Below are 15,648 nucleotides of genomic sequence, written 5' to 3'. Positions count from 1 at the left end.
AAATATTGGAAAACTGAGATTGTTAGCTTCATTGCTAAATGGCAAAGTGATTATTTCCTGGTCTTCCTTAATATCACTGATAGAGTTTATAAATGTACGCAAACAAGGTAGCACAATCCAGGATATATTCAGTTTGTTAATACCCATATGAGGGGCAATATTCTTTGAAAAATTCATGAGCTGGAAGAGATAAATTTGGAAGATATAGAAGTGCAGTTTTATCAAGATATTGGTAAGTTATATTATTATAAATGGAGCAGTTTCTAATCCTTAATTAATTGTGTAAATCTGGAATTCAGTACAAATTTGATCACACACAGACACGTGATTAATCTAAGAGCAATTTGGATTCCTCTTAGATTAATCACTTATCAGTCAGAAGTTGTCAAAGAAATTTCAGTTCTTCAAGAAATGGATGAGGTCTTATTCCACATGGACCTAATATTCACCAACAGTAGCCTGAGAGCAAGGCTACTAGCAATCTGAACTCCATACCCCCAAGAGATACTGGTCCAGAAATGGGGACCTGCACCAAATTGCTGGCCAGATGTATTCTGGCATGGCCATTTCTAATCATCATACCTCCCTCTGCCAATTACCATAGAAATCTGGCTCATACCACAAACCCCCCAAACTAGTTCACCTGTTTCACCCCTACCCTTTCCATTCTATCTTATATACACCTCCCCTCCCATCCCCTCCCTTCCCCTCCCCTCCCCAATTTCAATCAAATACTATCATACTAAGATCGAGAGAACATTACTCTCTTCCAATACCACAGCAGATTATAAGCATGAGTCCTCCAACAGCTACAGGAAGAAGGAACTCTTTTCTAGAGAATAGGTTGGGAAAGTATATGAAATTGAAACTTCAAACTTTTGTAGAAGAATACTAATTTGGTGGCTGGTGTGGGTCTTCCGGGCTGTGTGGCTGTGTTCTGGAAGTTTTGGTTCCTAACGTTTCACCAGCATCTGTGACCGGCATCTTCAGAGGACAGGAGCACAGACAGGAGCAATCTCTCTGTGCCCAGGATGATGTTACCCTTTTGTGGGTATTTATAGAGATCAGCGAGGGTGCCTGAAGGGGGGGTTGGGCTAACAAGTGGGTGCTTGTTTTGGTGTTGAAATATGTGTACATCTTCCTGGGGGTTAGGCAGGGTTTTTTCTATTCTCTGTTAACGAGTGGCAGCTGAGGGTGATTGGCATGTTCATTGTGTGAATTGTTCATGCGTCCTGGTGGATGAGCTGAGTTCATTGACCTCAGTTCATTGAAATACAGCCTGCAAAAGATGAATGAATATTACACACACTCACACACACATACACATACAAACACATATAGAAAGGAAATTATAACCTTTGATGTCAATAAAGCCAGAAAACAGGGCCCTTTACACACTCAGGGTCCCAGGCCTGGGCACATAACCAGGTCTTCAAGGCTGTACAGAAGCCCAACAGAGTTGGGAGACATCCTAATCTCTGGAGGGAGAATTTTCCAGAAGGCCAGGGCTACAGCTGCCAAGTCATGCCTCCTAGTCTGTGCCAGCCAACATTCCTTGGACAGGTAGAAACAACAGGGAGGAGACGTCCCACAGGTAACCTGGTTCCAAGCCACAAAGAGCTTTAAAGGTGACAACCACCACCTTGGATTGCAATCGAAAACATGATGGCAACCAATGCACCTCATGAAGCAATGGTGCTACATGTGTGAAATATCCCACACCACTAATTATCTGCACAGCTGCATTCTGCACCAGCTGAAGCTTCTGAATGCTCTTCAAGGGCAGCATTATGTAGAGCATGTTACAGTAATCCAGCTCTAGTCACGAGGGCATGAGTGACTTTGAGCAGAGCCTCCTGGTCCAGGAATGGGCACAATTAGTGCACAACCCAAAGGTGTGCAAAGGCCCTACTAGCCACGGTATCATGAATAACTACAACCAATATTTGTCTTATTTTTTCTAATGTTACTTAAATATAACTTTGTTGAAGGATTTACTTTAGATAAACCAGATGCAACAAGAATTACAAGAATGTTTTCTTATATCATTTTGTGAAACTATTAGTTGTGTGGGGTGACTTCAAGACATATACATTTAATTGGATTTGGTAAAACAAAAACAGAGAGGGTCAAGAATAGATTTGTGATCAGTGAATGTAGACTGAATGTATATGTGAGTGGTCAAGATGAAATTAGTACCTTTGGGTGGGTTGGTCATACAGGGAGAAGTGCTGAAAATTGAATTTCCAAAACAAAAATGTGAGAGAGGAAAGCATTCAAGAGAAAGGGGAAGATGGGGAAAGTTGGAGTTGGATGAAGTTGATGAGATCCTCAGAAAAAAAAAGTAGAGGTTTAATGAAAAACAAGCAATGTCTGAATCAATGTACGCATAATGGACCAGATAGATACTATGAACATGCATAATAATTTGATGTAAAGTGGATTGAGCAATATTTCTTTTGCTTATCTCATGCCTTTCAATCATTTTGTATACTTTGTCTTACTCCTTTTTTGTGCTATGCGTAATATTACCACAAACTGGAATAGCAAGATGGCTATTTATGTAACAATTCCTTACTATTTGCACTTACCCCTTCCTTTCGCTAAAACATTCAAGAAAGGATCAATTGCTCAATCAGAGAATTCTTCTGAGAAGCTGGTCATTCCTTCCTTCACAGTTTTGAATCCAGAGAGCACTACTATAAGGTTATGCCCTAAAAACATGGTAGTTATATTTCCATATCGTTTTGTAACCTGTCAGGTGAATCAAAGATGAGAAATGTTACAATCAAATAAAACAGAATTTTACAGTTAATATGTCACCTACCCTCTTTGCTACATCCTCAATTCTAAGATCTTTCACCATACGTAATTCTCTTCTCTTTTGAATTCTTTTTCTCTCTTTCTAAGATTACTGCCAAGAACTCCTTTATCTACTTTCTTTTATTCTCCTGGGATGTTCCTTCTTCTATACTTCTACTTGAAATTCACCCTCTCCCACAAACAGATACGTGAGCCAATCAGTCTGAAGCAGCTTGTCCACAAGTCTCACCTTTGGGGCACTACAATTTGGATGGTTTTCAGCAGCTTTCTCAACCCCTTTGCTCTCTGCTTTCTTCAGCCATCAACTCCCCAAATGTCCAACTGACAGCTGCATTGACAGGCCATTCTAGGGGCTCTTGTCTGCCCTGAGTATTGTTCTTCATCTGATGGGTTGCAACTGAATTAAGACTGGTCACAAGTGCAGTATAATTTCCATAAAGATTGGGTAAGTTGTTAAAAAATTGACCCTTTTCCTTGTGTACTATATGATATTGTGAAGGAGAGCCGTACTGTTCTATAGCAGCCCCAAATCAGAAAGAGTCTGGTAACACCCTTTCAGACTCCAGGGCACCTTAGCACACTGCCGGGGACAGAAGTCACCTGCAGCAGAGAACAAAGGCATCCTGGTGAACCTGCATTGCTCTCAGGGCTGCCGTCTGCAATTTGCTCTCCAGCAACCGGAGAGTGTGGCAGAAGCAAAATCTCTGGCTCCAGAGAAAGACGGAAGAACTGGAGACAAGAGGCTGCAAGTATATTCTTGATGCATAAGTGACCCTGAACAGCTGGTATATTGCTGCTCCTTTCAGAGTACCTCTGAGATGACAACAGAAACTATTCCCGAGCTGAAATTGTAAAATCAATTTCGGGAAAGGAAGGGGTTTCCCCTGTATGATGCCTCTTGTAGAGAGAGAGAAAAAAAGTGTTAAATGAGTCTCAGCGGAAAGGAATGTGAGTCTAGAAGCAGATTGTTAATAAGAGGGAGGAGCCCCAGAATGATTTTGCAAAACATATCAGGGGCTTATTCAATTGCTATTCAATTGTAAAGTGTTCACTGGCTTCTCTCAGACCAACAAGAGAAACAGAACAGTTTTTTTTCTCTCCAACTGAATCATTTCTCTAAAATGATTTCTTCTGCCAGACCTGATGTCAGTGGAAGAGGCAGTCCCTCAAATGACATGGCTGCATGTCAATTGAATTGCACCCAGAAGCAAAGTGGTAATGAATGCAGCTTGTGGAGCAGAGGGGTAATGTGCGCAGATCTAGGTGTGCACATAACTGCCCAGAACACTGCATTTTGCACCAATTGAAGCTTCCAAATGCTCTTCAAGGGCTTATTGTTGATCTTGGGGTAGCAACGGCTCTTGTATGGGGAAGGGTCCGATGCTGAATGCACTAATGACATGACAGTTAACCATATTATTAGGCTTAGCTAGGTTTGCCAAATTCAGCGTTTTTTAAAGGATTTGCTATTCTTAGGCTGAGGTTTTGGCAAACACTTCCCTGACAATAAGGCCCTTCAATTTAGTAAAGTTTAATTTTGAGTTGTCAGTAGACCTATAGCCAATATAATTGGCTGAATTTGCTGAATTAGAATCATTATATGTTTCTGTTTTTTGTTTTTGTTTTTAATCTAGGCTTCCTTAATTATAAGACACACAGAAAACTGTTTCTAATGACTTTGTTAATGTTCATCTGGAGTTCCCACATCCTAGCTGAGTGCAAACCCTCCATGCAAATGATTAAATTGCAGACTATAATGCTTCTTGTGTGTGAAGAAACAAAGGTGTGAAAGTAATTTAGAAGGACTCAGAAATAAAATAACTGGAATCCATTGAATGTTATCTGGAAATATTTGATTGAAGACAGGTGGATGGAGAGGGAAAATTTAGAGAATAGTTTACATACATCCACCCCAATTGGGGAGGAATTCTACTACATTTTAGCTCCAGACCAGATTTATTAGAAGGACCCAATTCTGATAGTGATGGTGACTCTGATACAGACTATATCAGAATCATCATCACTGTGATATCAATATACACAGTCCCATTAAATCTGGCAGAGAACGTCTGCTGTGAGTACCATCGGCCAGGGACTTACATTTGGCAGGCCCCTGGAGACAAGCCTTCTCCGCCACATCACGCACGTTTTGGAATATTTCATGTTTAATAATTATTTGTCCCCTTTGATTTTTATTTTGATTCTGTTAAAGCTTGGAAAGATATCAAAACGTCTATTGAGATGGAATAGTCACTTCCTCGTGTCTAAATTCAATATATATATTTAAAAAGTTACAATTGTCTTTGTTAGGTAGAATTCCAGTAATTAAAAGTTTTACCTAGAATGTTATTTCTTTTCCAGACAATGACGATATTGACAACTGATGTACCACTTAAACAATGGCAAAAAGATATGTCTAAATTCATATGGCAATGTAAAAAAGCAAGAATCAAATACAGACTTTTACAGGAATCTAAAGAAAGAGGTGGGTTATGTCTTCCAGATTTAAAGTTATATTTTGATCCTTGTTGTCTTGTCTGGATGAAAGAGTGGGTGACTCTAAAAAACAAGAGGTTATTGGAATTAGAAGGATGTGATTTAAGATTTGGATGGCATGGATATTTATGGTGTGACAAAGCAAAAGTTAATATTGATTTCAGGAATCATTTTGTCAGACATGACATACTGAGAGTTTGGAATAGATAGAAAGTAAGATTGACTCCTAAAATGCCTTTGTGGTTGTCACCTCAAGAATAAATATTGGGAGATGATCTGTATTCTGATTCAAACAATTTGGATATAAATGGATATAAAATTGAAACAGAGACTTTCCTTTTAGGTATGACAGATAAACAGATTGAAAGAAAACATAGGAGTTTACTTCTTTATATGGTAACAGCAGCGCAAAAATGGAAAGACTTACAAATATCCACAACATAAGAATGGATATTGAAATTAATGGAACCTGCAGAGCTGGTGAAACTGGCGATTTTGACGAATGAAAGGACATGGTGTACCTTTGTTTCTAGTTGGAACCACTTCAGTAGCTCGATAGCAATGGTTTCTGTCATACATAAAATGTCTCTTGTGCTTTTAATTCTGTTTAATGTTCCTGGCAGCTGAAGTCCTCACATGTAAGTTAGGGCCTCTCATTCCATGTTACTGGAGACAGCAAATACTGATTATAAGTTTCTTTTATATGACATGTATTCTTATCTTCCTTGTGACTATACAACGTTTGACATTTAGGGAAGTTTGAACTCATTACCATTGTTATCATGATAGAATTGCAGAATTGGAAGGAGACCTTTAGGCTATCAAGTTCTACCTATTGTCCACTGCAGGAATACAGATCAAAGCCTCTTCAGCAGAGGGATGTCTAGCCTCCCTTTGAACAGAGCGAAGGGGAAGCCACCCTCTCTCTGGCGAATTGGTTTCATAACCAAAGGTTTCTTGGTAAGATTGAACTAGAAATTGCCTTAAAATTCAGCCCCGTTATTTCACATCCTGCCCTGTGATACAGTGGCAAGCAGGTCTGGATTTGAATATTCTGCCATGATGAGGAAAATAATTAATCAAGTGTGATCACTGTGACTTTATTAATTGTATTCCTCATCCTGCCAGAATATTTTACTTAGGTTAATACATTTGTCCATAACTATGGAACAAAGAAAAAAAAGAGTATTATCTTACTTATTACTGGTTGATTATTTGGAATGAAATACCTTAAGTAAATAATCTTCTCGAAGCCAAAACCCATTTGCCCAAAAGGTCCCAATGAGAGGCAGAGCCAAAGGACCGGGAGGCAGATGTCTTCGGGACCAGAGTTGTTTCAGGAAGAACAGAGTCAGCAGAGCAAGCAGCAGAGGAAGCAGAAATGCCGCGATCTCCATCATTGTGCTGCTGGTTCCTTCTCTTTGAGGCTCTCTAGTTGATCTGGAGGTGGTTCTATCCCTTTCTCTCTGGGCTTATATTTTTCTTCCTGTTCTATATACTTTGTGGATTGGGAGCAAATAGCAATATGACTTTTGACACTCTATCCAATTAGGACTGGGATTTGTCAACAAGATGCTATCATACTAATTCACATTAATGAGGTTACGTCTGGCATTCTGTCATTCAAATAGCAGAGGAAGAGGGTTTTTTTTTTAATCAAGGGCTGTTTCACCCAATTTGTCACTAAGATGATATTTTGCCAGAATTAATTGAAAATAATGGTGTACCCACTGTCCATGAAATTTACCTGAATATAAAGGAGAGTCTTGTTGGGCCCCAGATCTCTTATCTAGTCCAGTATTATGTCTCATGCATCCCCTTTGAAGCCCATGTTCAGGACATTATCATGAAAAAAAAAAAAGCAAAACCAAGAACATCCTCATACATCTTCACCTGTCAATAGGGGGACATCTTCATGAGGGCTTCTTACTGCTTGAGAACCATCTCTGGATCTCTGCATTTGATCAGCCTTGTGCAAATGAAACAAGTGGGTTCCTCATGCTATTGAGGAGGGGCTGTTGCCATAGATTCTGCAGCAGCTCTTATTGATTAAAAGGTTGGGTGCTCAATCCAAGTATCAAATAATAGGGAGAGAACTACAGGTACTTAGCAATAGCTATCGAACAATGACGTCACCTCCCCAGCTGCCTAACCCATGAGCATATCTGAAAATGATCCCTACTAAAGCCTTAACAGGAAGAATTGCTCAACTCTGAAGCATCATTACACCCCATAGAGATCAGGTAGCCATCCTTCATGATGTTGTGTTTTACCTTATGGCCCAATATTTTTATGATTCCTTTTATTCTTTTCAACCAAATTACGGATTGCCTTGATGTCTATCACTCTGAGCACAGCCTGAAAGATGAATCTTTTAAAGATTTCTTTCTTTCTTTCTTTCTTTCTTTCTTTCTTTCTTTCTTTCTTTCTTTCTTTCTTTCTTTCTTTCTTTCTTTCTCTCTCTCTCTCTCTCTCTCTCTCTCTCTCTCTCTTTCTTTCTTTCTTTCTTTCTTTCTTTCTTTCTTTGAAGCTCATAACAGCCCTTGTTCCTGAGCACCAAGTGTTTTGTTTTCTCCTTGGATACACCACAGAGCTCTAGGAATGACTGGGTGTTCACTTGGTTTCAAGGTCATTCCACAAGTGTCCTTTCCTAGGAGCAGCTTTGTTGTAAATTGGGTGATGGGCCCATACCTCCAACATAAGAATCTCCCAATTCTCTCCTGAAATTGCTTTGCTGCTTGTTATTCATTTACTGATTTCCTTAATGTATAAGTTGCCTCATTCACCAAAGTGACTCTCGGTGGTCTAGAATACATTACTTTCTATCACTAACTGCTTTTGCCCCAGCCTACTATGCAAGTCCTGCTGTGCTGCTTCATCATGGCAGGAGGGTATTCCAGGGAGGGATGAGCGAAGAACATTGGGATTTTATCCAAAAAGTATGTATTCCCAGCATGGTCACCAAAGGCGTGAAGGTCGTCCCAGATGCCAGCTAAAGCAAGCAGGCGCCTATATTGGGCAGCAGAGATTTAGGAAGATGGTGGAGGGAGATGATCACTTTAGAGACAAAGGGAAAGGCATCAATTCATACTAGGCAGGAGAAGGCAATGGGAAATCACTCCTTTATTTATTTACCAAGAAACCACGTGGACAGAAAATATTAATTTACGTATTTACTTAATTTACAAGTTGTCTTAACAACCAAAGTCACTCTAGATGATATGCAGTCCATGAAAACATAAAAAGTAAAAGGAGCAATAAGAAATATCACAAAAGCATGTTAAACTACCATATTGGGAAGGAAAACACCACAAGTAGCAAAGAATTAAAATCAGGGTGGGGTTGCAAATCACTCTACTCCACAGCCTGCTGAAAGAGCCAAATTTTTAGAGCTTTCTGAAATGACAGCTGGGTCAGAGCCATGTGGACTTCTGCAGGAACTCTTCTCCCAGGGGGAGGTATGGCCAAGGGAAAGATATCTCTCCTAGATCCCTCATGATGACAGAATCTTTTCAGTGGGACCTACAGCAACCTTTAACCAACTCTTAGATCTAATAGGATGGGCAGATGTAGATAATTGGAGTATGACATTTTTGCAGAAATCGAGGCACCCAGGGAATTGCATCCAGATGCTGACTGGCAGCCAGTGCAAAAATGTTCTCAGTTAAAGTAAGTAGCCCATCACCACTTGTGGCATTCCACTGGATTCTTCCCCCTCCTCAAAACAGCTGAAGTGGAGCCATGAATTTGCACTCTTTGGGTACAGTCACCCAGCCCATGAACAGTTGTACAATTTAGCCGATATTTTGCCATTTTATGGGTGAGCTCATCATGAAGACTTGATCACATGCTTTGCTGATGTTAAAGAACACAACATCTAGAGCATTCTCTGATACATTTTAGAAAAATTGTCCAGGTCTTCACACCTTTCTTGAAGGCCATCAGGGTCAAGGCCCTCCAGATTTCCCTTCTTCCACTTCTTATGTACTTATTTAGCTAATAAGTATCAAAAAAGGATATAAGGTTAGTCTGATGTAAGACGTCTGTGGCCAAGCTATGCTGGTTCTTGTCAATTAATGCATTACTATTGAAGTGCTGACAAAGATGCTTTTTGATAATCTACTTGAAGATCTTGTCCAGTATAGGGATCAAGCTGATAGTGTCAAGTGGACGGGGTCCCCCGTCTTTCCATTTATGAAGAGATAATGAAACTTCTTCCAATCTTCTGAGGCCAAATCAGTTCTTCAGGAAGCCTGATAGATTACAGTTAGGCATTTGGTGATCACCTGCACCAGTGCCGGATTTAGGCATAAACTAAACAAGGTACAGCTTGTGGCCTCACAATCTGCAAGTCCTCACAACTTTTCAGAATATCAGTTTTCTGATTTTGCAAATGAGTTCATTATTACCTATATAAATAAAAGCTATTTGGATTCTTATTTTGTCAGCATTTTGTATATATATTAATATATCTAAAAATTATTCTAAACTGTGGAGTCCCTGGAGTTCTCTGAGCTTGGCTGTTTTCTTGCAAACGTTTCATTACCTGGCTAGGTAACATCTTCAGTTTAAAATAATTTTGAAAACTACATTGAAATATACTAGGGATATTCTGTATCTAGCATATACTAAATTACAATCTAGGGGAGAGATCAAGCCAGCCTAACGATACATGTGTAATAAGTAAATGGATTCATCTGAAAATAATTTGTATTTTTTCCTTTAGATATCTTGCTTTTAAATAATTAAAGGGCTTATATATGTTTTGCGGTTTTTGTGGCAATCCAAGGTCCTTAGGCACCTTAGTGAGGCCTTCTGGTGTAACGTTTTAACAAGCGGCCTTCAAGCTTTATATAGCTTAGGGCCTCCCCAAGTCTAAATCCAGCCCTGCGCTACCTCCTTCCATACTCTAGCATGTACTTCATCTGACCCGGGAGACTTGAATTCATTGAATTTAGCAAAGTGTAATTTTACACTTCCCCTTCATGTATCACTGCCTTGTCGTGGCGAAGGGGCTTGCGTAACTCAGTGAAGCCATGAGCTATACCGTGCAGGGCCACCCAAGACGGACAGGTCATGACAGAGAGTTCTGACAAAATGTGGTCCACTGGAGAAGGAAATGGCAACCCACTCCAGTATCCTTGCCAAGAAAACCCCATGGACAATGTTAAAAGGCTAAAAGATATGACGCCGGAAGATGAGCCCCTCAGGTCGGAAGGTGTCCAATATGCTACTGGGGAAGAGCGGAGGGCAATTCCAAGTAGCTCCAGAAAGAGTGAAGCGGCTGGGCCAAAGCCGAAAGGACGTTCAGCTGTGGATGTATCTGGAAGCGAAAAGAAGGTCCGATGCTGTAAAGAACAATATTGTATAGGTACCTGGAATGTAAGATCTATGAACCAAGGCAAGCTGGATGTGGTCAAACATGAGATGACAAGATTGAACATCGACATCTTGGGAATCAGCGAACTGAAATGGACGGGAATGGGTGAATTTAATTCGGGTGACCATTATATCTACTACTGTGGGCAAGAAACCCTTAGAAGAAATGAAGTTGCACTCATAGTTAATAAGAGAGTGGGAAAGGCAGTAATGGGGTACCACCTCAAAAATGACAGAATGATCTCAGTGCGTATCCAAGGCAAACCATTCAATATCACAGTCATCCAAGTCTATGCCCCAACCACTGATGCTGAAGAAGCTGAAGCTGACCGCTTCTATGAAGACCTACAACAGCTTCTAGAACTAGCACCAAAAAAAGATGTCCTTTTCATCATAGGGGATTGGAATGCTAAAGTAGGAAGTCAAGGAGTAATCGGAATAACAGGCAAGTTTGGCCTTGGAGTACAAAATGAAGCAGGGCAAAGGCTAATAGAGTTCTGTCAAGAGAACAAGCTAGTCATAGCAAACACTCTTTTCCAACAACACAAGAGACGACTCTACACATGGACATCACCAGATGGTCAATACCGAAACCAGATTGATTATATACTTTGCAGCCAAAGATGGAGAAGCTCTATACAGACAGCAAAAACAAGACCAGGAGCTGACTGTGGCTCAGATCATGAGCTTCTTACTGCAAAATTTAGGCTTAAATTGAAGAATGTAGGGAAAACCACTAGACCACTAAGGTATGACTTAGATCATATTCCTTGTGAGTACACAGTGAAGGTGATGAATAGATTTAGAGGATTAGATTTGGTAGACAGAGTGCCTGAAGAACTATGGACGGAGTTCCGGAACATTGTACAGGAGGCAGCAACTAAAACCATCCCAAGGAAAAAGAAATGCAAGAAAGCAAAATGGCTGTCTGATGAGGCTTTACAAATAGCTGTGGAAAGAAGGAATGCGAAAGGTGAAGGGTGAAGCAAGGGTGAAAGGGAAAGATATAAGCAACTGAATGCAGATTTCCAGAGAATAGCAAGGAGAGATAAGAAGGGCTTCTTAAATGAACAATGCAAAGAAATTGAGGAAAACAATAGAATGGGGAAGACTAGAGGTCTCTACAAGAAAATTGGAGATATGAAAGGAACGTTTAGTGCAAAGATGGGCATGATAAAGGACAAAAAAGGCAGGGACCTAACAGAAGCAGAAGAGATTAAGAAGAGGTGGCAAGAATACACAGAAGAACTATACAAGAAAGATCTTAATGTCCCTGATGTCCACGCTGGTGTGATCACTGACCTTGAGCCAGACATCCTAGAGAGTGAAGTCAAGTGGGCCTTAGGAAGCATTGCTAAGAACAAAGCTAGTGGAGATGACAGTATTCCAGCTGAGTTATTTAAAATACTAAAAGATGATGGTTTTAAAGTGCTGCACTCAATATGCCAGCAAGTTTGGAAAACGCAACAGTGGCCACGGGATTGGAAAAGGTCAGTTTATGTTCCAATTCCAAAGAAGGGCAACGCCAAAGAATGCTCAAACTATTGCACAATTGCACTCATTTCACATGCTAGCAAGGTTATGCTCAAAATCCTACAAGCTAGGCTTCAGCAATACATGAACCGAGAACTACCGGATGTACAAGCTGGGTTTCGAAGAGGCAGAGGAACTAGAGATCAAATCGCCAACATTCGCTGGATCATGGAGAAAGCATGAGAGTTCCAGAAAAATATCTACTTCTGCTTCATTGACTATGCAAAAGCCTTTGATTGTGTGGATCACAACAAACTGTAGCAAATTCTTAAAGAGATGGGAGTACCAGACCACCTTACGTGTCTCCTGAGAAATCTGTATGCGGGCCAAGAAGCAACAGTCAGAACCGGTCATGGAACAACCGATTGGTTCAAAATAGGGAAAGGTGTACGACAAGGCTGTATACTGTCACCCTGCTTATTTAACCTATATGCAGAGTACATCATGAGAAATGCCAGGCTGGAAGAATCACAAGCCGGAATTAAGATTGCAGGGAGAATCATCAACAACCTCAGATATGCGGACGATACCACCCTAATGGCAGAAAGTGAAGAAGAACTAAACAGCCTCTTGATGAGGGTGAAAGAGGAGAGTGCAAAAGCTGGCTTGAAACTCAACATTAAAAAAACTAAGATCATGGCATCTGGACCCATCAATTCCTGGCAAATAGAAGGGGTAGAAATGGAAGCAGTAACAGACTTCATTTATCTGGGCTCCAAGATCACCGCAGACGGAGACTGCAGCCATGAAATTAAAAGACGCTTGCTCCTTGGGAGGAAAGCTATGGCAAGCCTAGATAGCATATTAAAAAGCAGAGACGTCACCTTGCCGACAAAGATCCGCATAGTCAAAGCTATGGTTTTTCCAGTAGTAATGTATGGCTGTGAGAGCTGGACCATATAAAAGGCCGAGCGCCGAAGAATTGATGCCTTTGAACTGTGGTGCTGGAGAAGACTCTTGAGAGTCCCCTGGACTGCTAGGAGGTCAAACCAGTCAATCTTAAAGGAAATCAACCCTGATTGCTCATTGGAAGGATCGATAATGAAGCTCAAGCTCAGATATTTTGGTCACCTAATGTGAAGAGAGATCTCTTTGGAGAAGACCCTGATGCTGGGAAAGATTGAAGGCAAAAGGAGAAGAGGACGGCAGAGGATGAGATGGTTAGATAGCATCATTGAAGCAATGAGCATGAAACTGAGCAAACTCAGGGAGGCAGTGAAGGACAGGAAGGCCTGGCATAATATGGTTCATGGGGTCACGAAAAGTCGGACACGACTTAATGACTAAACAACAACAACAATTTTACACTTGTCTATTCCAAGCTACAGCGCCTTCCTTTCACTTTTGGCACAACGATGGTCAGGCAGAGTTTCATTTTCCCTCTGAGAGAAGACAGATGTAAATATAGGTTAAGGTATTCTACCATCTTGCCATAATTCACTATCAATTCACCCATTTGTTTTCACAGCTTTTCTGTTGTTTCTGATGTGCCCCCAAATCTTTTCTTTTTGCTTTGCACACTTCATGCACACCTCATTCTGTGTTTCAGCCTTTTTGACACAATCTCTACAGTTTCTGATAAATGCCCTATAATTTTCTTTGGCTAAATATCCCTCTTCCCATTTCTTATTCAATCCCCTTGTTCATTTCAGGATTTTGGAAAGCACCGTGTATGTTCATCTTGGCCTCTTTGGAGCTCTCCCAGATTTCTAGAAGGAAGTATTTGCAGTTGTGCATTCACAGTATCTCTTTTTTCAGGATTCCCCCCCCCCCCATGACACTTTTCTCCTTCAGGATTTCAAGCTAATGGAGATAACTTCTTCAGAATCCACTCGACTGAATCCAGTACACAAGTCTGCTATTCCCCCTCCCCTTGATATCATGAATTCAAGGAGAACATGACCATTTTCTTCCATTTTCAGTCAAGGCTCCTCCCTGTTGGTGAGAATTAGGTTCAAGACAGCAAACCTCTTTGTTTAATTCTCCAGCTTCTGACAAATGAAGTGGTCAGCAAGAGAGGGAAGGAACCTTTGGTTCTGTGACGCTTGGAAGACTTAAAGCTCCTATAGACATAGTAGAACCCACCCATTGTAACTACTGCACATATCTGAGAATCACCAACCACCACAATACATTTCTTTTCCCTCAAAATGGATCTTGTCTTTCTTTGTCCCATGAATATAGGATGTTCTTGAAGAAAGAAGGAGGTGGGGTTGGGGGGCAAACATCCACCTTCCCTTTCAACCCTGGCTGTTGTAATTACTCAAATGTATTACTTGGGTCAGTAAGTTATTATCACTTAGCTGACCTCTAAATAGAACAGATGCACTTTACTGAGGAAGGCAGATAATAAAAGTATGTGTAATTTTATAGTCCCTCTGTGTTCTTCTGGTAAAGGAATGACAAATCCATCTTCCTCCATAGGAGGAGTACAGAAAAACAGACAAGCATCTACACTGGAGGTAAGATTCTTATAGTCATGCAGACACGCACACAGAAAACCCACACCAAGGCTAAAAGTAAACAGTCTTAGCCTGTTGTTCACATGCAAGCTTTAGATCTTTCCCTGACCTTGCAAAGCATGTTGTGTGAATCAGAGCTAAAGGATGAGTAATAGGACTGAGGTAAGAACACAGGCTTGACTCCTCGATGTTATGGTGCAAAAGAGCAATGAATCACTGTAATCTTCTAGTTTGGAAAGTAATGAACCATCATTTGGATCCTCTCCAGCAATAGTTTTCATTGGCTGAATGTTCCACCTCAATGGGAATAAAGGAAATATTTAAAATAGCAGCTACAATTTTTTTTAAACATTTTCGGATGATGTGTGGTGGGGAACAGCACAGATTTTGTACAGGATCCCATTTGTGGCAGGTGCTTGACTGAGTTCTTTCACTCCTTCAGGCAGTTGGAAGCTGAATGTCCTCAGCAGGCTGGTCAAGAAGGCAAAGAGCACAGTTCTTCCCAGCTGCTCTCCCACACACACACCATGCCCTACAGAAGACACAAGAAGTGCTGAAAGGGAATAATACTCTATTCTTCAGAAAATATGTCCCCATCAGCTACTAGATTTTCATCAGGGGAAGGAATACAGGTTCTTAACAGGCCAAGAACATTTCCCAGATTGACCCAAAGTCACTTTAGTTTCCAGAGGTCCAGTCTCCCTCTTTCTCAAGAAGATGGCTTTGTCTAAGATGACAACAGTCAACCTGATGGTACATGATTTGAAAAGGAAAGCAGTATAACCTATTAATAGTGTTGTGTCTAGAAAATATTAGTCCCTTATTTCTGGAGCAGAGATTTTTGCAGATGATTCTCCAGAGTTTAAGTGTTTACACAAGATGGTTAACCAGGGTGTCTTCCAGATGAAAGCAGAGTTCCAGATCTGGAACAAGATAAGCCCCAGGCTAATCGGAT

The sequence above is a fragment of the Python bivittatus genome, unplaced genomic scaffold (assembly GCF_059951505.1).
Source record: "Python bivittatus isolate LINGU-HERP-01145 unplaced genomic scaffold, Pbiv_v1 ctg000980_np1212, whole genome shotgun sequence".
NCBI lineage: Eukaryota > Metazoa > Chordata > Lepidosauria > Squamata > Pythonidae > Python > Python bivittatus.
This window is presented reverse-complemented; position numbering follows the sequence as displayed.